The sequence below is a fragment of the Perognathus longimembris genome, chromosome 20, assembly GCF_023159225.1.
Source record: "Perognathus longimembris pacificus isolate PPM17 chromosome 20, ASM2315922v1, whole genome shotgun sequence".
NCBI classification, from domain to species: Eukaryota; Metazoa; Chordata; class Mammalia; order Rodentia; family Heteromyidae; genus Perognathus; species Perognathus longimembris.
Window position 1 is genome coordinate 1,546,538 of NC_063180.1, and position 21,965 is coordinate 1,568,502.

Genomic DNA, 21,965 nt, shown 5'->3' on the forward strand with positions numbered 1-21,965 from the left:
ATTTATGAATAATACTACTATTAGCAACATTTATTAAAATGTGCTGTGTCTAGCAATTGTTTCACAAATATTCTGTCATTACCTATGCTTACAATAACACCAGAATTTTGACAAAGACATATCACGTTGCTCTTTCTGTCCTTATCAGCTAGTTTCAATTTTTTTTGTCCAAATTTTAGAAAATTCACCTAAGCTGGTGCAAACGCATCTTTGTGTGTGCCTGTGTGCATTTTTATCTGTACATGTACATTGCATGTACCACTGTGGGGGGGGCGGGGGTAATCTTTTGAGAGGGCTTTGTCCTAAGAAAGGGGGCTGGTATAATGTGTTTATTAATGGAAGATGTATAATTTGGATTACTCTGAAGAACACCCGCCTCAGATCATTTAAGAAGACTTCTGGTGAAATGAGTCCATTGTACATGTTTTATTAAAATAGACACCATCTTATTCTTTTATTCAATATGAAAATTCTTGCACTAAATGTCTTTGTAAGTATTTTCCATTTTAAATCATTTTAGTATTCATCCAAATCAAGCTAAGTCAATTTTCTTCTCAATTAAAAAAAAAATCTCCTTTTAAAAAGTGGCAAATATATACATTCACATAAGCTGACAATTAAGCTGACACATAAGCTGAGAATTAATTGGATTTTTATGCTCACTCATGATTAATCCCCTGAGTTCCATAGACAGTGAACAAAGATACATTTCCTTTAAACTTGAAAGATAATAGGATTAACAGGTAGAATAAGTCTCTAATCTTTGTTGATAAAGTGCAATGAATGCTCAGGCAGGCTTAAATTAAGGGGAGAGAGAAAGCAAGAGAGTGAGAGAGATTGAGACCAAGAGAGAGACACACACACACACCGTGAGAGCCTCAAGTATTAGAATGCTTAATGGGAAAACAGAACTAACTATATGCATATTTGCATAGTCGAGGAGAATTCCTATGTGGTTGCTAGGGGAAATTTCTAAGTTCATTGTCTAATTTAATAATTGACAGGTATAATAAGTGACTCAATTTGTGTTCTTTCATTTTATCCCCATTGATTGGAAGTTGATGGAGTGCTATTTTATGTTCTTCCACATATATTAATTTAGTTATGAAAATGAATGGTATTAATCATCTCTCTTATTTTTAATGAGAAAAATGAATCTATTCCTTCTATTTGGGTTGTCATTTTTTTTTAGTGTTATTTTTATTTCCTTCCTAGTTCATTTATGTTCAACTAAGAGATAATCTAGGGGACAGCTTTGAGCAACTGACTTTGAGTTAGCAGAAACACTGATTTTAATAAATGTGTCTCATTGTCATTGTTTTCATATAATTAATAGCTTCTATATAATCTTATTTCTATATCAAAACAAGGTTAACACTTTAAAAGGTTAAGTACATTTGCATTTCTGTTTCAAAATTGACAGAAGTCACTTGTAATGGGAAAATCTTAAAGTATTTCTTCAATAAATATATTATTTGTTGTGTTTTAGTTAATGTCATACAACTTCAGAAAGATGATCTATCAAAGAGGATCCTGGAATACAAACCAGGTAAAATGCTCTTGCCTTGCACTGTACTCCTGTGATCCTGATTTTACTAACTTCTCCAACTACTGCCTTACATGCCTTCTTCAGATCAAATAGCTTCATATGTCCTTCACACTATTATTACTAAGGCCCATTTTCTGCATTGGACAGATAGCAGCACCTGTTTGTTGATAAATTTGTGTGCCTCAGGGTACATGATCATACATGTTACATAGATAAATATCATTTATATATAATTGTTTTTTTTTTTAATTCTGACATCACCAGATCTCCAGCAATGATACAGGGGAGTATTATCTTTAAAATTTCAAAGATAAAACTCTTTTGAGTGTTTGATACTCTGTTTGGCCAAATTATTGATTTTGAGCCAAGAAGAAATGGAGTTTTCATATCCATAAAGATTTCAAAATTTATGTTTAAAGATGGAGTTTATACAGGTTTCTTCAAAATGTATATTCTTGACATTCACAAAAACCACAATGCAGGTACAGGTATGTCTCTCTTCTGTCCTCAGCCTTCTTCCTCTGGGACATGTCATAGCAATCTTGTTCCAGGGGTGCCCTATGTATTCATGGAAGAGGTGTCTAAAGATATAAAGAAACCAGGAAGAATTCAAATGAACAAGTCTTGATCAACTCCTATAGGTTGTTCCTATATCTGACACCTGTGTCATCCAATTATTTTAGTACTTCACTGTCTATTATTCATCAGACCTAAGCATAAAAATATTTTCCATTTTTTTAGATTTAATTTTCAAACAAATGTTCCTTTATCATATAAAAGTTACAGTAAATAGAATTCTATGGTTTTCTCTTATTAGTTACTGTTATTAGTTAATGTTATTAAGAATAATAACATTAGTTACAAGAATTTCAGCCATAATGCCAAGACGATGGGAAAGACAGCCCTTCCTTCCTTCTTTCCTTCCTTCCTTCCTTCCTTCCTTCCTTCCTTCCTTCCTTTCTTCCTTCCTTCCTTCCTTCCTTCTCTCCTTCCTTCCTTCCTTCCTTCTTCCCTTCCTTCCTCCCTTCCTTCCCTTCCTTCCTCTTTCCCTCTTTCTTTCCTCCCTTCCTCCCTTCCTCCCTCTTCCCTTCCCCCTTCCTCCCTTCTTCCCTTCCCCCTTCCTCCCTTCCTCTCTTCCTTACTACCTGGGTCATGGGGCTTGAACTCTGGTCCTGGGCACTATAACTGAGCTCTTCAGCTCAAGGCCAGCACTCTACTACTTAAATGCAGTGCCACTTCTGGTTTCTGGTGGTTAATTGGAGATAAGAGTCTCATGGACTTTCCTGCCCAGATGGCTTTGAACTGAGATCCTCATGTCTTAGCATCATGAGTAGCTAGGATTACAGGGATAAGCCACCAACACCCAGCGGGAAAGATACAACTTTTAACCACAAATACTAATCACTGTTTTAAAGGGTACCAGAAATTACACTTTAGTACAACAAAGTAATACAAGTTTAAAAATAATATTTGGGGGCTATAGAAAATAAAGAATGACACACAGTTTTGCAAGTATTGCTTCTAAGTGAATGGAACACCTCATGGGGGGAAAGGAAAAGGGGGTGGGGGGAGGAGGGTATGAGGGACGAGGTAACAAATAGTACAATTAATGTATCCAATGCCTAATGTATGAAACTGTAACCTCTCTGTACATCAGTTTGATAATAAAAATTTGAAGAAAAAAAAAAAGAATGACACACAGGAAAAGAAGAAATTCAATTCAGTTAAAGGGAGTGTTAGCCCTAGAGAGGAGTGCCAAGAAAGTCTAGTTTAGTTTAGACTTTCTGCCTACTTTAGCTTCCAGAAAAACATGGTAAGTACTTATACAATTTATCAAATAGAAATTTAAATACAATCATTTTGATACCAATAAAACACATTTAGATAGGTGTGTAAGGAACTTAAGTTAATGGGGGCTGGGGATATGGCCTAGTGGCAAGAGTGCTTGCCTTGTATACATGAGGCCTTGGGTTCAATGCCCCAGCACAACATATACAGAAAATGGCCAGAAATGGAGCTGTGGCTCAAGTGGCAGTGTGCTAGCCTTGAGCAAAAAGAAGCCAGGGACAGTGCTCAGGCCCTGAGTTCAAGCCCCAGGACTGGCAAAAAAAAAAAAAAAAAAAAAAAAAAAAAGGAACTTAAGTTAAGTATGGGTTAAGTAACTAACCCATACATTCTATATGTAGTGTATATAAATCATTAAAGGTAAAGTGTGACTGTTTAAGTGATAGAGAATCTTGGTAAGCCAGTATCTTCATTCATCAAACAATTTAGCTACTTAAGAGTATTTGCTTAAAATTAAGATTTGGATTTGGATGTGGTTACCTTTTGGAGGTGAGCAGATACTTTGTTTTTATTATGAATTAGCTCTTTTCTAGCTTTAAATTTACATATGTAAGTTTCATACATATATAATGAGCACTTTACTTACCATAAGAGACTCTTACCAGGTACTATTTCTTTGGTGGTAGTGGTATTGATGTTTGAGCAGAGCCTCAAACTTGCTAGGCAGGCCCTGTATTAGGTAACACTTGAGTCATCCCCTCTCCCCCCAGCCCTCAAGTGTCAGTCATTTACTCCTTAGCTGAAGACTTATGTTCAAGTGCAAGGGTGCTAGTGTACTTTCTTGGGTTCTGTGGAATACCCTGAGCTTTCCTGGTGGGTTGCAAGTCATAGAAATTCAGAGCTGGCAATTATGTGCTCTTTATATGTGGCAACAGGTCCTAGATTTTGTTTTGTACCTAGTCAACAAAATTTGTTTTTCGGTTTCAAATTAAATTAGAGCAAAGTCCAGATTTTCATTTTATATTGAAAATCTCTCTAAGATGAATAATCTGACAACTTTGACAAAATAAATTTTGAAAAAATGGGAAGGAGAAGAAAGAAGGCAGGACATGGAACACCCACTGTGTGTGAGGGCTCATATAAATCTTTTACTTATATTTTGTCTGTAGTCCTCATGCGAAGTATCTCTGAGTTGTTTTTACTTGAAGATCCCGCTTTCTCCAGAGCCAGCTGCACTTAACCAGTTAGCAAGACTGCCCACCTCACAGTCCTGAGGAAGAAGGAATCACCAGTACTAGGGTCATTTGTCACTATTGAGGAAAAACATAGTAAAAAAAAAAAAAAAAAGGGAATTGTTGTAATCTTCCATTGATTATTTTTTAGGCATTGTTGCTCAGCTTTCTCTCTCCATACTAATATCATTTCCTTGATTTGATTTAGGATTTTAATCAAATTCCAACTGCAAATTCCAATGGCATATTTAAGCAGCACTTGTATCAGTGTTTCAATTAGGACTAGTAGCCTTACTAATTGAACAACATTGCCTATGTCCTATGGTTACTCATATTTTATTTCCAGAGAGCTTTCCTTGCAAAATTTCCATTTGGCCCATTTAGCTTTCACCTTGGAACTGTGTTTTCTACTATTTGGGGAAAAATACAAACTATCTTATTTTGCTTCTTATTTAAAAAATACACAGAAAATAGACCTTCATTAGTGTTTGGTATTCTTGTACTCACTTTAATTAGACCGAATTAATCCTTCCACACAGACAAACTTCATTAATTGCTATTTTTTTCTTTAAAATGCAAGCACACACACTCACAACTCTACCTCATACACACTCATGCAGCCTTATCAAACTATCTAAACATTTCCATTTCTTTTGGCTTTCTAATTCTGAGGTAAGTAATTCCCTTTAACTTACACTGCTGAAGAAAATAGAGAATGCTACATCTGTTAGAACACCTGCACCATGTAGATAGGATCTGCTTATTTTCCGGATCCTTGAGGATGTTGCACCTCTCACAAGAGGTGTATGCAGGTCTTTACTCCACATCTGATGTTATGACTCAGAACAACTTTCTTTCTGTGGTAATAGTTGAGATAATAAATGTTTTGGCAAACAAATGAAAAGTTTAAACCATTTTGATATTGATTACAAATAAACATTTCTGATTTTAACTGATTTTTCAAGATGGGAGAACCTTAAATTCTTTCACAGTTCAGCGGGAAGATCTTTGATGTCATCTCTGAAGCCATGTGGGAGAATATGTCAGTTCAGTTCTGAAGCATAAATTTCCTCCTTCCATAATATAGAAGAAAGAAAACCAAACACATTTATTTTCCTAGAAAGGTTCAGTGCCTGAGATTCTGTGCGCAGAACATTCTACAGTACTTTGAGCTTGGTTTGTGCTTTAACTCTTTCCATGTGCCCATTGGTAAATGCTTCAATAGATATACTGATATTGACAAATGACTCCCAAACCTTTTTTCCATTTGTTTTTCTTCATCACTCAAAGGCATCCTATATTCTAGAATGTGTTAATAACACTCCAAAATATGTGCAGTAGGCCCTGAGTCCAAGCCTCAGGACTGGCCCCCAAAAAATCCATGGACAAAATATGTGTAGTAAAGCTTTAAAATTTTGCTTGAAATCCTAGTTACTCAGGAGGAAGATATCTGAGGACCATTGTTCAAACCAGCCTAGGCAGAAAAGTTTCCATGAAACTCTTACCTCCAATGAACCACTTCAAAACTGCAAATGGAACTGTGGCCCAAAATGGTAGAGTGCTCTCCTTGAGGGAAAGAGCTCAGGCATAACACTCAGGCCTGAGTTTAACCTCAGTGACCTAAAAATAAAACTATGACTTTGTGTTTAGATACCTTGTGTATTATATTAGTTGGTACATAATACTAAAACATAGATTTTGTGAGGAGTAGATAAACCATAAGGACACTAGAATACTTAAACATCCCCACAGATATGATGTGAATAACCAGGAATATAATTGCGGCCAGATTCCCGCAGACATCCACAGAAGTATAGGCACACAATTCTGTGTCCTGGAATGTTAGTCTGGGTTTGAGTAACTAGCATCCCATTCCATCCTTGAAGTCATTCGTGGTTGCTTCTTTCTTCTGACCAGAACCTCTTTTCCTGCTACTTCTACACCTCTGGTTCAACTACATAACCCTCAGCCTTCATTTCTGAATTGAATGAAGAGACTTGACTTGAGGTGTAGTAGGTAAAAAGATTTAGGGAATCTAGAATCCTTAGAAAAGAATCCTTGTCTAGAAATAGAACTAGAAAAACATTTCCCTATCAATCCATAATACAGAAAATACTCCTAATTCAAACACCAACACAATTAAGGAAAACTACAGGAAATGTAAAAATTGATATCATTTTGTCATGCTTGATAAGTTGAGAGATTTGTTTTAGGGTTGGGAAAGAAGAAAGAGTGAAGAAGACCCTGAAGTTTATGAGAGAGTTCAAAGACAAGCTTGTGCTTGTGCTTGTCAAGCAGTGGCCTGAGTCTTCTGCTGTATTGAGAGAAACAGATCTATGTGACTCATAGGAGATGATAGAGAAACTCAGAACGTTGGACTATGAGATCCAGGAAGAGATAAATAACTAAACCTAGGAGAGTAAAAATGTTTGCACATGTCTGAGATGAGAGAATAAAATGATATCCCCATACTCAACTACAGTACTAGATTGCAGCAGAGGAAGAAAAGACTAGGAGTTTATCTGTTCTAAAATAAAAACTGGAATCTCAAAGATTTCTTCAAGGAATGAATTGGTGTTGTGGAGGTGGAAGATTCTCCTAGAAAAGACACTGTAAAGCTGGAAAAGTTGAAATCACTAAGGTCATTATTGTCATTACTATAGGTAAGAGGGAGAAGGAGAGAAAAATAGATAAAAGGAGGAAATATTCTCCAAGGAGAGTAAGCATGGGCAGGAAAAAAATGTCTGAGAAAGATGAGTTTTAAATAAAGTAAAATTTTACTCATTTCTACAATATACTAGCAATGAATTAACATTAGTAAAAAGTTAGCACATATTTCTTTGTTTTTTTGCATTTAGTAGACTGACTTTTGATTTACATGACTGGACTATTTCTTATCTTCTAGATGACAGTAAAATGGTTGAATAAATCAGCTTTGCTAGCATCATCCTAATTTCAGATTGTTATTACCTGATTTTCCACCTTCATCCCTACTCTATAAAGGAACTTTGTTTTCATTTCTTAAATGCTAGCAATGTACTGCTAGCTAGTATTTAAATGGTTCACTCTTTACCTCTGATATTTTTGTATACATTTATTCAGTAACCTGCATTTCATTCAATAAAAAGTGCCACATGCATTCGTGTAGCTATAAAAGTAATAACACTTAAAATAATAATAATTTTATATTGAATTTCTTGAGTTATGTTGTGCTTCTGGCACAGAAGTGTTTTGGTAATGTTTGGTGACTTCTGTACCCATGAGATCATCATGAAAACGTGGTGTAAAGATGTGTGTATTTATGAAGCAATACCACTGTGTATATATTTTCAGGTAAAGCAAATAAACTACTGCTCTTGCTTCTGTGGATAGCTGAATTTAAAAAATGACTACAGATTGTGACTATTTCCAGATCTATACATTAAAGATAGATTTGGAAAAAAATGATAATCTTCAAGAGAATTAAATAAAGAGAACAGGCTTTGATTCTGGTTACAGCCATTTAGCTATGCAAGTCCCTGAACCTGGACTTCTTTCTCTATTGCACTACAATTCTGGGAAAAGTGGCACTGAGTTGATAAAGCCCAAAGTAGGAATATTTTTTTTACATGTGCGGGAAAACTGTGAGTACACATGTTGGTAGCATTGAGTCATTTTAATTAACAAATTTTAAGTATTACAAAATCAGTGAAATGAGAGTGGAATAATAAGGTCTACCACAAGTTGTATGATTGTGAATAGCTTTTCTAATTCCTTTTTCTCTAAAATGAACAAACAAAAAAAGAAGGTCTTGGTGGACTTTGTTATTAGTAAACAAAACAAATAAAATATAAAGTACTGTTTTTCAGTAATCTTTAAATATATTCCACTAATCCTAGTAGAAAAGAAAAATTAGAGAAACAAAGATTAATCTCATTATCTTCCTACATACTCCTCCTTTCAGGATCTAAGGGTGGATGTCTTATCTAAGGAACATCCTGACAAGACCACTGGGTCACCTCCAAGCCTCAAACACATCTGCAGCTATGCTGATAGTTGCCATGAGCTAACCCACCTATAGGCAACCGGGACATGGACTCAGCCAAGAGCTGTCAATGCAGGGTCTATGTGCTTATTAGCTTCTGTCTCAACAAAGGATGCTCTGAACAATGCCCAAACTTCTGAAGTCTGCTTATTAAGAAACCCAACCTAAATGAGATAGAAAGAAAAAATTGGAAATTGCTTAAAAATAAATACCTAATAATTCTGGTGATCTACTTGAATTGATAATCCTAAGATTATATCATGGTCTATTTGTTCAACATAAAGATAGAGAAGAATAGAAGGTAAAAATCCTGTCTTAGACCATGTAACTTGCTTTGCTTCCATCATCATGCCAAAACTATAATCACATTAACCATAGTTAATTTGCTTTAAACAAACTAAAATCTAAATCTAAAAGGTACATTTTCTTGTGTTTAGGTATTGAAATGCATATAAGTGTTCTGGGTTTTGGATTCAAGTGGCAAGTAAACTTCAAGGAAAGTGGAACTTTTATTGTTTTAGTTGCTGCATATTTGTGTCTATTATCACTTACTTTGTATTCTACAAAACAACAATGAACAACTGGGTTGAGGTTATCTCCTTTTCTTCTTTTTTTTTTGTTGCTCATGGGACTTGAACTCTGGGCCTGGGCACAGTCCCTGCGCTCTTCATTCAGATCAAGGCTAGGGCTCTAACACTTGAGCCACATAACCACTTCCAGTTTTCTGGTGGATAACTGGAGATAAGAGTCTCATGGACTTTCCTGTCTTGGCTGGCTGTTTAAATTTTTCTTAATTTAATTTTATTGTCAAGATGATGTACAGAGGGGTTACAGTTATGTACGTAAGGTAGTGTGTATATTTCTTGTCAAAGTTTTTACCCCCTTTTGAACCACAATCCCCAGATCTCAGCCACCTCACTTGGCTTTCTCCTTTTATTTACGTATTTGTTTTGCCTGTTAAGTCTTGCGTCAACACTTAGCTGCTATTTCTCACTATTATTTTGGAAGGCATGATAACAGATACTGAAATTTAATCAATATCCTGTATACTTTGATTCAGATTTTTAAATAATTAGTTATTTATTGTCAAAGTGATATACAGAGGGGTTACAGTTTCATACGTTAGGCTATGGGTACATTTCTTGTACAATTTGTTACCTCCTCCCTCATCTGCCCCTTTCTCTCTCTCTCCCCCCCCATGAGTTGTTCAGTTGGTTTACACCAAATGGTTTTGTAAGTATTGCTTTTGGAGTCATTTGTCTTTTTATCCTTTATCTCTTGATTTTGATATTCTCTTGCCCTTCCCTAGTTCCAATACAAGTATATACAGTATCCAGGGTACTCAGATGAGATACAGTGATAGCATGGGAACAACCACAGGAAGGGGATACAAGAGGATCATCAACAAAAAAAAGCTATGTTTTCACATGGCATGTTGAAAATAATTACAACAGTGATTTACATATTTTTTATTTCTTCTGAACAGTCAACTGGCATATCTAGGAGACTCAGTGACTTATTGAAATATTCTTTAATGTAATGCTGAAATTAATAGCATGACTCTGGAAAGAAAAGTGAAATGCATATTCCTGAAAATCCAAATTCATGTTTTCCTAAATAGAGATATTTTCATTTCCAAATTATTTTTTTTCCAGTGAATACTAATCACTGTTTTTCTGCACTATTAGCTTGGTACTTTAGTGTTGAGCCAGAGAAATTATTTCCCTGAAGGATCTTACCATGAAATATATTAAAATACAGATCACCTCTCATCTGGACAAATGGTGAATAAGTCAATCCAGAAATTACATGTCAGGATCTTTGTTGTAAAACATTACATATGTTAAAAATAGTTCTGGGCTTCAAAATACCTAAATAAAGAAACTTGCCCAAAGTATTTATTTATTTATTTATTTATTTATTTATTTATTTATTTATTTATTTATTTATTTATTTATTTTTTGGCCAGTCCTAGGCCGTGAACTCAGGGCCTGAGCACTGTCCCTGGCTTCTTTTTTTGCTCAAGGCTAGCACTATGCCACTTGAGCCACAGCGCCACTTCTGGCCATTTTCTGTATATGTGGTGCTGAGGAATCGAACCCAGGGCCTCATGTATACGAGGCAAGCTCTCTTGCCACTAGGCCATATTCCCAGCCCGCCCAAAGTATTTAAAAAGGAAATATTTAAACAGTCTAGAATATTTGTTCAGCCTTTATTATGTTTCATTGGAAATTTTAGGATAAATTAGCAACATTTTTATTTATAAGCATTCAGAAGAAAATTGTAGAAATAGTAGAAAATTTTTTCCTGAAAGCCAACAATATATATATTAGGAATCAATGAGTCAATAACTAGAAAATTCAATTAACCATGGCATGACAATTAACCATGGCATCAAGACAACTATATTTGCAGACACTAACTGCCTATTTCTAAGATTTTAAATATAAATGTAATTACTGCTTTAAAAAATTTAGCACACTGTTTTTTCCTTGCTATTCTTATTAATTTATTTATACTTAGGATAAATCCATTTGTAATTTTATAACTTAGCAAATATATGACACTTCTCTTTTACCTCAGGCAAATGTTCTTCTTATAAAATTAATAAGGGAAACTTGGTTAGGAATGTGTGTTCTCAGTAGGTTTAAAGTAAAAATATACACTTGCCAATTGTTTTCAATCTGAGCACTGTTTGCTTATTTTCTGTTTGTTTTATTGCTAATTTTGCATAGATTCCAACTGATCAAGATACGGATTATTCTGTAGCACTGGAGAAAATTAAATCATTAACATAAATCACAGAAAAAATATTTGCCACCTTAGGGAAACCTGTAATTTCTTTTTCATGTAAAAACACACAAAGTCAACTATTTCTACATCTATGCAACTTTTTTTTCAAATTTTTATTATCAAACTGATATACAGAGAGGTTACAGTTTCATATGTTAGGCATTGGATACATTTCTTGTACTGTTTGTTACCTTGTCCCTCATACTCCCCACCCCCCTCCCCCTTACCCTTTCCCCCTCTGAGGTGTTCAGTTCACTTACACCAAACAGTTTTGCAAGTATTGCTTTTGTAGTTTGTCTTTTTTTTACCCTGTGTCTCTGAATTTTGGTATCCCCTTTCAATTTCCTAGTTCCAATACCAGTATACACTGTTTCCAATATACTCAGATAAGATTACAAAGGTAGTGTAGGTACAACCACAGGAAGGTGATACAAGAACATCATCAATAATAGAAGCTACAGATACACGTGGGACATTGAAAGTAGTTACAACTGTGATATAACAATTGTCACCATAACATGGAGTTCATTTCACTTAGCTTCATCTTATGTGTTCATAAGGGTATAGCTATTGGGCCTTGTGATGCTCTGCCATGACTTGCCTAAACCTGTACTAATTATTCCCAATAATGGAGACCATAGAGTCCATGTTTCTTTGGGTCTGGCTCACTTCACTTAGTATAATTTTTTCCAAGTCCTTCCATTTCCTTACAAAAGGGACAATGTCATTCTTTCTGATAGAGGTATAAAATTCCATTGTGTATATGTACCACATATTCCTGATCCATTCATCTACTGAGGGGCATCTGGGTTGTTTCCAGATTCTTGCTATGACAAATTGTGCTGCGATGAACATTGTTGTGCTGGTGACATTACTGTGATTTTGTTTGTGGTCTTTTGGATAGATACCCAAAAGTGGGGCTGCTGGGTCATAAGGGAGTTCTATATTTAGCCTTCTGAGGAATCTCCATACTGCTTGCCAGAGTGGCTGAACCAGTTTACATTCCCACCAACAATGAAGTAGGGTTCCCTTTTGGCCACATCCCCTCCAACAATTGTTATTGTTAGTTTTCTTGATATATGACATTCTTATTGGGGTGAGATGGAATCTCAATGTTGTTTTGATTTCTATGCAACTTTTTTAATGAACTCTTATCTGATTCCTCTTGGCAGTGCAGGAAAGAAAATCAGGTTCTTTTTATTATTTTTCTTTCCTCTCTTATTTTCCCCTGAGTCATTTTGAGTGATCACATGCAAGACACCCCTCATGCTTCCTCTATATTTCATTGGGTCACAAAACATGCATGCATATATGGATATATATACACACATATATACATATATATATATATATATCCATGTAAGAAATCTCTTTTATTACAAAATATTCCAATTTCAACCTTCCTTCAAAATTCTCCATCAAATGAAACATTGGTTAGAAACTGGAGAGGTTGAGGAATGCATAAATTGAGACTTATTATGTACCTTTAGATCCATAAATGCTAATGAGCCTGCATCCCTTAGCAAAACATTCCCCTCCTGGTGGTGGAACCACCTATCTTTATTATCTTTAATATCCTGTTCCTTGTAATGAAATCACTCATCCTCACAGTGCTTAACGAAAACTGAAACTTTACAACAAAGGGATCCAGCTAAACCATTTTTATTCAATGCCTGATTTTCCTTGGATATCAACAACACTCACCTCTTTTTGGAGGAGGGACAGGGGTAATAGTAAATTCTCATGCTTAAATTATGTCAAAACTGCATACCAGGGGGACAGCCTGCCCCTCTACTGAAAAAAAAGAGCCCAGCTTTGCTCTTGTGGCAAGGGGAAGGGGGGTGTCAGAGTCTTTTGCCCAATCACACTAATCCAATGCACTTGTGGGTTTTTACAAACGAAAAACTGGATTTTGTTGTTTTGCTTTTTACTTTTATTTTCTTTGCAACTTTATGCCTAGATTTCAACTGAAGGAAAATGAGGATGAGAAATAGCTCTCTGGTGATCCTTCGTTTGAGACAAAAATGCATCAGTAACACTCCATTTATTTTGTGTCATGCAATATTCAGACTCTGCACAGCAAGATGGAAGACTAGCTCCATAACTTTCTCTCCTAGAATCCATTAATATTAATAGTCTGAATAATAGGGATGAAAAGCTGCCCTGAGTGGAGCTTGTAACCTACTTTCTCAGGTTCCTGTTTGGTTGCCCTGTGCTCCCAGATGCCTAAATTTCTTCCACATTATTTTCCCCTTCCATCATCTCCTCCTTTCAGTCGAAATATGTATGCAGGGATTTTATTCACTATAACTATTTTCCATCATGGAATTAATTGGAGTGAGACCTGGGGTGGTGGTATTTTTATAAAAATAAAGAATGTTTAATTTCTGCCTCGGTTAGAGTAAGCAAGCTCAGAAACCTACACCCTTAAGGTGCCATCTTACTACTTCTACTTGTGTTTGTTTTGTATAGACAAAAAGTTTAAAGTTGTAGATCAATGTCATGAAACAAAAGGAGTTTCTTACAAGTGAAGATGTCACATTTTCCAGGACAAAGACTTCCAGGATTAGTCATGGGTGACTTTTCTTTTCTTTCTTTCTTTCTTTCTTTCTTTCTTTCTTTCTTTCTTTCTTTCTTTCTTTCTTTCTTTCTTTCTTTCTTTCTTTCTCTCTTTCTCTCTTTCTTTCTTTCTTTCTTTCTTTCTTTCTTTCTTTCTTTCTTTCTTTCTTTCTTTCTTTCTTTCTTTCTTTCTTTCTTTCTTGTTTTTTTTTGTTGTTATTAGTTGTGGGGCTTGAACTCTGGGCCTGGGTACTGTCCCTTAGCTCTTCAGCTTAAGGCTGCACTCTACCATTTGAGCCACAGTGCAACTTCTGGTTTTCTAGTGGTTAATTGGAAGTAAGATTGTCATGGACTTTCCTGCCCAGGCTAGCTTTGAACCATGATCCTCAGATCTCAGCCTCATGAGTAGGTAGGATAATAAGCATGAACCACCAGTGCCTGGCCATGGGTGACTTTTTTTCTCTACTCTTCCCCATGAGCATATTAATTAATGGGCTGTAAAAGGTTTTATACATAAAATAAAATTAATGTCACAGACTAAATTTAAAGTACATTGTTCTTTTTATTGTTTTGTTTTATGCTGGTACTGGAGTTTGAACTCAGGGCCTTTCTTTTTTTTTTCAAATTTTTATTACCAAACTGATGTACAGAAAGGTCACAGTTTCATACGTTAGGCACTGGATAAATTTCTTGTACAGTTTGTTACCTTGTTCCCTCATACCCCCCTCCCTCCTCCCCCTTTCCCTCCCCCCCCCCCCCACGGAGGTGTTCAGTTCACTTATACCAAACAGTTTTGCAAATCAGGACCTTTCATTCTTGTAGTATTTTTGCTTATGACTGGTGCTGTACCTCAGACTACAATTAGCATTTTGTGGTTAATTAAAGATAAAAGCTTCTCAGATTGATCTGCTTTTATTGGTTTTGATCACCAATTCTCAGATATTTGCCTCTGAGAAGGCAGTATTATATGCTCTGGTTTCCAGTTTGACATGGGTTTATATAATGTTAGTCATTCCTCCTAATCCTCTTTACAATCTGGGGAAAACTGTTGATTAGAGAAGTCAGAAAAGTGAACCTACCCTGATATGTGTGTTTGTGTTTGTTCCATTTTAGCCATAATTAATATTTTTGAAGGCAGTGGTTACTGTATATGTATGTTACCTGGTCATTTATATTAGTTAACCAAAAATTTAAAAAAATTAGATGTGACAGCATCTGGTGATTAACTGTTCCTAATGAGTTCTACTTTATGGGCTAAGAGTTGTCCAGTGACAGTATCAAAGCAGGCTACATTAAGGTACAAGTTTTGAATTTTATGCTGGTATTGATGCTTGAATTCAGGGACTGGGTGCTATCGCTTAGCTAGCAATGAACCAATTGTGCCACACTTTTTCTTTCAACTTTTTACTGGTTAATTGTAAGTAATAGTCTCATCAACTTAATATTTGAGATGACTTTAAACCTCTATCCTCAGATCTGAGGCGCTTAAGTAGCTAGTATTACAGGTGTGAGTCACTGGCATCTGGTTAATGGAAGGTTTTTGAACTGATCTTTGCTCATGTAACTAATCTTTTACTCCAATATATCCTGTATAGTTTTCAGTTCTACCCACTTCTGTACAACTTCACTTATCTCTAAGCTGAGGGCTTCAATGAGATCTCCAAGTCTAATACAAAAGCTTCACGAGTCATCTTTCTATTTTCAGCATTTCAACTTCCAATACAGCCTGCCTTCAAGCTGTCAAGGGATCTTTGTTACATCTCAAGCTTTTCCTTAGTTTGTTGTCTTCAGTAACCTGCAAGGCTCTTCATTGCCCAGACTCTCTCTTCAAATTCTCATATTCCATTCTTTCAATGTGTTTTTGCTATTTATAACACAATTTTTAAATTTCATTAAATTTAAATTTCTTAGCTTTTGAATTTTTCCCTTTTGTTTTATGGTTTTCAATTATCTTTTATGAATATTATGAAATGCTATCATCACTATGTGAACTCTACAAGACTATCTCCAACTTTTATAGGATTTGTATGCTCCCAGGGCCAAGCTCCTCTCCTGTATTTCTTTCATATGTCAGTCTGGCCACAGGCTTCAACATAACAGAGACAAGTGGTAATGAAGGGCATAGAAAGGAGGTTTAATATATGACATAGAGATGTAAAAATGAGAAAAAGAGAGAGAGAGAGATTATCATTTCATCCCATCTTCTCCAAAGAGACATTTGCTTTAGATTTAGATACAAGGAAGATTTGAGGGTAGTTGAAGAGGTGAGGTAATTAATTATTAAGCAGTCCCAGTAATCCCAGTAATATCTGTGTTCCGGTGGTCAGAGACAGCTTACAATAGCCACAGTAGTCTGGCAGTTCCCTGTCTAAAGATGGTCCAGATGGGCCCTTGTTATGATGTAAGTCATTGATTAATAGTTGGTCGGTCATGTTCTTCCTAGAATCCAAGATGTCTGCAAAGTGACTGCAGAAAATAAGGACACATTTTTAAATGGAGTCGAGGATGCCACACTTTTATTCTACTTTCAATTAATTACTAAGCCAAGTAAGAAGTTAGTGCTTTTCAGCAAAAGAAGCTTATAAAATAGCTGTTATGTTATGATTTATTCCCTGATGTTTCTGTTATGAGTGCTTACTCTAGCTTCTCAGCACATTCTGAAGGTAATTAAATGACATATTATGTCTCCTTTACATAAGTATATGGATCTTGAGGACTGTGTCTTTGACCATCAGTATAAACAGTGTCTGGCATATAGAACTCAGTGATTATATTTGTTTCTCTGGGTTGCTGTTGTTTACACATTTTTAGATACTAGTATTATCTTATTCAGATTTGTTGCAATAATGTGGGATGATTAGTTTTACCTAAAGCAATAAAAATAAAAGGAAAGCAGATAAACATTTCTGGGTATGTTATATGCCTATGCAAATAGAGCTTCAATAGATAATTAAGAAGTACTTTCTGAAAAATAAAAATATGTATGAATGATTATTTGAAAAAGAAAATGAAGCAATTATTAACTTAAGAATATGGAGCGTCTCTTCAAGAAGTTTACTTGTTCAAGAGTCTTTATTCTTTTTTTTTTTCTTATATCACTTTCTTTTTTTTATTTAATGTCAAAGTGATGTACAGAGAGGTTACAGTTTCTTATGTTAGGCCTTGGGTACATTTCTTGTACTGTTGTTACCTCCTCCCTCATCCCCCCTTCCCCCTCCCCCTTTCCCCCTCCCCCCATAAGTTGTTCAGTTGGTTTAGACCAAATGATTGCTTTTGGAGTCTTTTTATCCTTTGTCTCTCGATTTTTATATTCCCTTTCACTTTCCTAGTTCTAATACCAGTATATACAGTTTCCACTGTACTCAGATAAGATACAGTGATAGTGTGGGTACAACTATAGGAAGGTGATACAAGAGGATCATCAACAATAGAAGCTACAGTTTCACATGGCATGTTGAAAGAAATTACAACAGTGATCTAACAGTCGTTTCCATAACATGGAGTTCATTTCACTTAGCATCATCTTATGCATTCATAAGGGCATAGCTATTAGGCTCTTGTGATCCTCTGCTGTAACTATCCTAAAGCTGTGCTAATTATTCCCTATGAGGGAGACCATACAGTCCATGTTTCTTTGGGTCTGGCTCACTTAGTCTTTATTGAACGATGAAGTATTTAAGCATCTCAGGACCCAGTAATAAAACTAACCATCCCAATAACATAGTATTATCATTAAGAAGCTTACTCACTAGGAAATAAGAAAAATACTTGGTTGATTTGTCACTTTTAGTTATATGGCTGTAATTTTTCATTCATAATAGAAATAACTGGAAAAGAACAAGGACGAAAGTGTTGGTATATATGGATGAGTTATGATGATTGTTCTTTTACAACATTAGCATCCTATACTTCCCATGTAATTCAAAGATTAAGAAACCAGAGTAGAAACACATGAGAGAGAGTTTCACCAAAGGCACTCTTTCTGGAGAATAAAACTTTAGAGTAGGTACTGGCAAGTAAAGCTTGAAATGGCATTATATGGGTGAATATTTTCAAACACAAAAACTCTAACAGAGAACCACTGTAAAATACAGATGATAAATTTTGACAGTGGTATTGATAACTTTCAATGAAACCACATCAGAAAAAAACATTCTTAGTACCTCCCTTCCCAGCCAATGCACCAAATTTGTTACCTGAAATTTAGAGATGTGCAGTTGACCTTGATTTGTGAATCTGGCAAAAGGAGAATTCAGAGAAGACATAAAATCAACTAAAGGTTATGGGAAAGTTTATAAGTGACGAAATATGGCATTGACTGTTTTTATAGAGAATTATATTATTTGAGCTCTCCATAGAGTCTATTATACTTCATTTAATTCATTTATAACCACTAGCATACCACCTAGTTTGTTTACTGATTTATAGACACATTCTAGCTCTATAAATGAGGGAAATCACATAACCTGTATTTACCTGGGTCTGGCTTAGTTCATTTAATATGATATTTTTCTAACTCTTTCCATTTCCTTACACAATGTACGATATCATTCTTTCTGATGGATGAGTAGAATTTGATTGGCTATATATGCTACATTTTCTTCATCCCTTTTGGGGCATCTGGTTTGAGGCCATCATGAATATGGTAACAAATGCTGCAATAAACAAGGTTGTACTGGTGACTTTATTCTATGCTTGTTTGTGCGCTATTGAGCAAAATAAGTACCAGGAAATGGGTGCTTGCAAGAGAGAGAAGAGAGAACAAAGGAAGGGAGTAGAATACTTGCAAGACTGCACTGTATATATCATAGAGTTGAGAAGTAAGGAAAGAGGTGGATTGAAGGAGAATGAAGTTGTTGAAAGGATAACACAATCTGAGATGCATTGTGTACATGAATTACTTTTTTAAATATTAAAAATTAATAAATGGCCTAAAAATTAAGAAAAGTGAACAAAGAGATAGGGTACAAGGGATGGCTGAGAATATTAAAAGTGATGACACCGATCAACACATACTGAATTCATAAATTGCTTTGTTGAATGGCAACTACATTGTAAAACTGCTTAAAGAAAATGAACATAGACTTTCCATGCCAAGATAACACTTTGGCTTTTGTTAGCCAATTTCTAATTAACAGTAATTGGCCCTGGGTTAAATAGGAAGACTGGAATACTTTATGATGATGTATTCCTTTCTGTTTTCAGTAAATACATGGCTCCAAAGATTTATGTCTCCTTGTTTGTTTGTTCTGTTATCCCCTTACTTTCACATTCTTTCATAGCTCCCTGCCCTCATTTCATTGTCAAGCAGGTTTTGGTTTATTATCAGCTTATCTTGCTATCTGCAAACTATATTGGCTGAACAATTGTTTGACTGCCCACTTTTCAAAAACTTGTATCAATAAAGGTATATTTTATGAAACTATAACAATTTTTTTAATAAGAGACTATAACAATTTAAAAGTTCAAAAAATGAAAGCCAAATCCATGTGTACTGGGAGGTAAATTAAAATGACATTTCTATGATCCAAAGCACTGATGTGTAAGCCCCCATAAGTTAAACTTCAAAGCACTTTTTGAATAAAACATCATCATGTTTTGGGGATTAGTAAGATCCTTCTCTCATGAATAACTGAAATACAACCACATATACCATTTATAACGTGGCTGCCAGAAAACACACAAACAAATATAGCGTTGTAGGCATAACTTATCTTTACTTGCCAGTGACTGATTTTTTATTAAATTCCATTCTGATTTGATTAGTTTTATTATTAATAACTTTTTTTCATTCTTCTTTGCTCCAAATCCTTTTAGCAAATTGGTCGGCACATAAATAAATAACAATAATATATTCTTCAAACATAGATATGAAAAGAAAATGTTCACTGATCCTATTAGAGTCTTAGTGTTTAAAATGTAGTATGTAGCCAAAATTAAAATTTGGCAGTGAGAAAAAATTCTATTTTCTTAGAGCAAAGTCAAAATCAGTATTGCTGTAAATGAAACTGAAGATATGTCAGAGTTAAACCTTGTAAAACCAGATAAAGTCCTTAGTATTTTATACCAATAGAATAATATTAAGTAAATTGTGTGTGTGTGTGTGTGTGTGTGTGTGTGTGTGTGTGTACTTATACCAATATTTATAAAGTTATATTGTAAAGAACTTGGCACTGGTGACTAGTGCCTGCAACCCTAACTGAATAGAAAGCTGAGATCTGAGGATTGTGGTTAAAAACCAGTCTGTGGAGGAAAGTCCATGAGATTGTAATCTCCAATTAAGCATCAGAAAACCAGAAGTAGCGCTCAAACTGGTAGAGTGCTAGCCTTGAGTTAAAAATATCAGGGACAGCAACCAGGCCGTTAAATAATCTTCAGTTTCAGGTTATCCAGAACAAGATATCCATTAGACATTGTATTGGAAAATGAACTCCCAGGTACAAACACACAAGCACATTTCAGTTCCAGTAAGGGAAAGTTTCCTTACACACACAAACTTACACACACATATGTACTCATATACATACATATATACATATGTATATATCTACACATATATAACGTACTTGTATATATATGCATATGTAACATACTTGTATATATATTATATGTGTCTACATATATGTCAGGTGTAAAATATATATCCATGCACACACGTCTATCTACCTATGAGCATCTAGTGTGTTTACTTTTGTTTAGGAGTACGTTCTGCTTACCACAAATTAGGGAAACAATGCAATCTTTTTCTTGGGCCTCTCCTATTTTATTTAACATAATTTCCAAGTTTCTATTTCCTTAGAAATAGTACAAATCATTCTTTCTAATGGATGTGCAGAATTTTATATATATATCACACTTCTCTGTTAGAAATCAAAACAATATTGAGATTCCACCTCACCCCAGTTAGAGTGGCCATTATCAAGAAAACAAACAATAACAAATACCGGAGTGGTTGTGGCCAAAGGGGAACAATGCTGCACTGTTGGGGGGAATGTAAATTTTTTCAAACACTCTGGAAAGTAGTATGGAGGTTCCTCAAAAATTTAAACATAGAGAACTTCCTTGTGGCCCAGCAATCTCACTCCTGGGTATTTATGCTAATGATCACAAACCAGGCCACACTCAAGCCACCACCACAACCATGTTCATTGCAGCATTGTTTACCATAGCCAAGATATGGAATCAACCCAGATGTTCCTCAATGGACGAATGGTCAAAAATATTGTGTATTTTTGAGATAGGAAACCTAATTATGAAGTGGGAAAAAAGCACAATCAAAATGCTATTTATCTTATTTGTGAATTGTGTAATTTGTACATGTATAGGAAACATCACATTTTATTCCATAAACATGTACAATTACTATGTACAAAAATACACAAATATGAAATACAAATTTTAAAGGAAGGAAAAAATCATGGATTTCTATATGTCATTTCAGTAGAAAAAAAGAATTCTTTTACTATTATTACAGTTGACTTAAGTACAAATAATAGACTATTAGCAATATAAACCCTTATTCAAGACATGCTTGTGACAGCATTGCTGATTCTCATTCCTCAAATAATATTTTAGCTTCCTATATAAGTCTAAATTTCTTATATAACAATCATTATGTTTTGTATGGTGGGTAAACATTGCTATGAGAACTTTAAATTTTATTTTCAACGTTTCAATTTTGTTGTGTCATTAATGTCCTTTTCACATTTATTTAAAAAGGAACTCATCAGTTTAAAGCAGTCCAGAGTAATATATCCATTAGGCATTGCTTTGGAAAATAGACACCCAGATACGCATGTATTTCAGTTCTGGTAAGTAACGATTTCCCAATAAATCAGATGTTCTAGCATTCTCTTTATTAAATTGAAATAACAGCCTGGAAGTTGGATCTTTCCTGTTGTAAGCTATGTGTAAATCTACTTTCACTACTGACGTATGTCTGACATGGATGCTGTATTGGTTCTCGTCTGTGGTCATCTGTTCCTGCAGCCTTTATGTGAAAGTGAAGATGAGAGAAACCTGG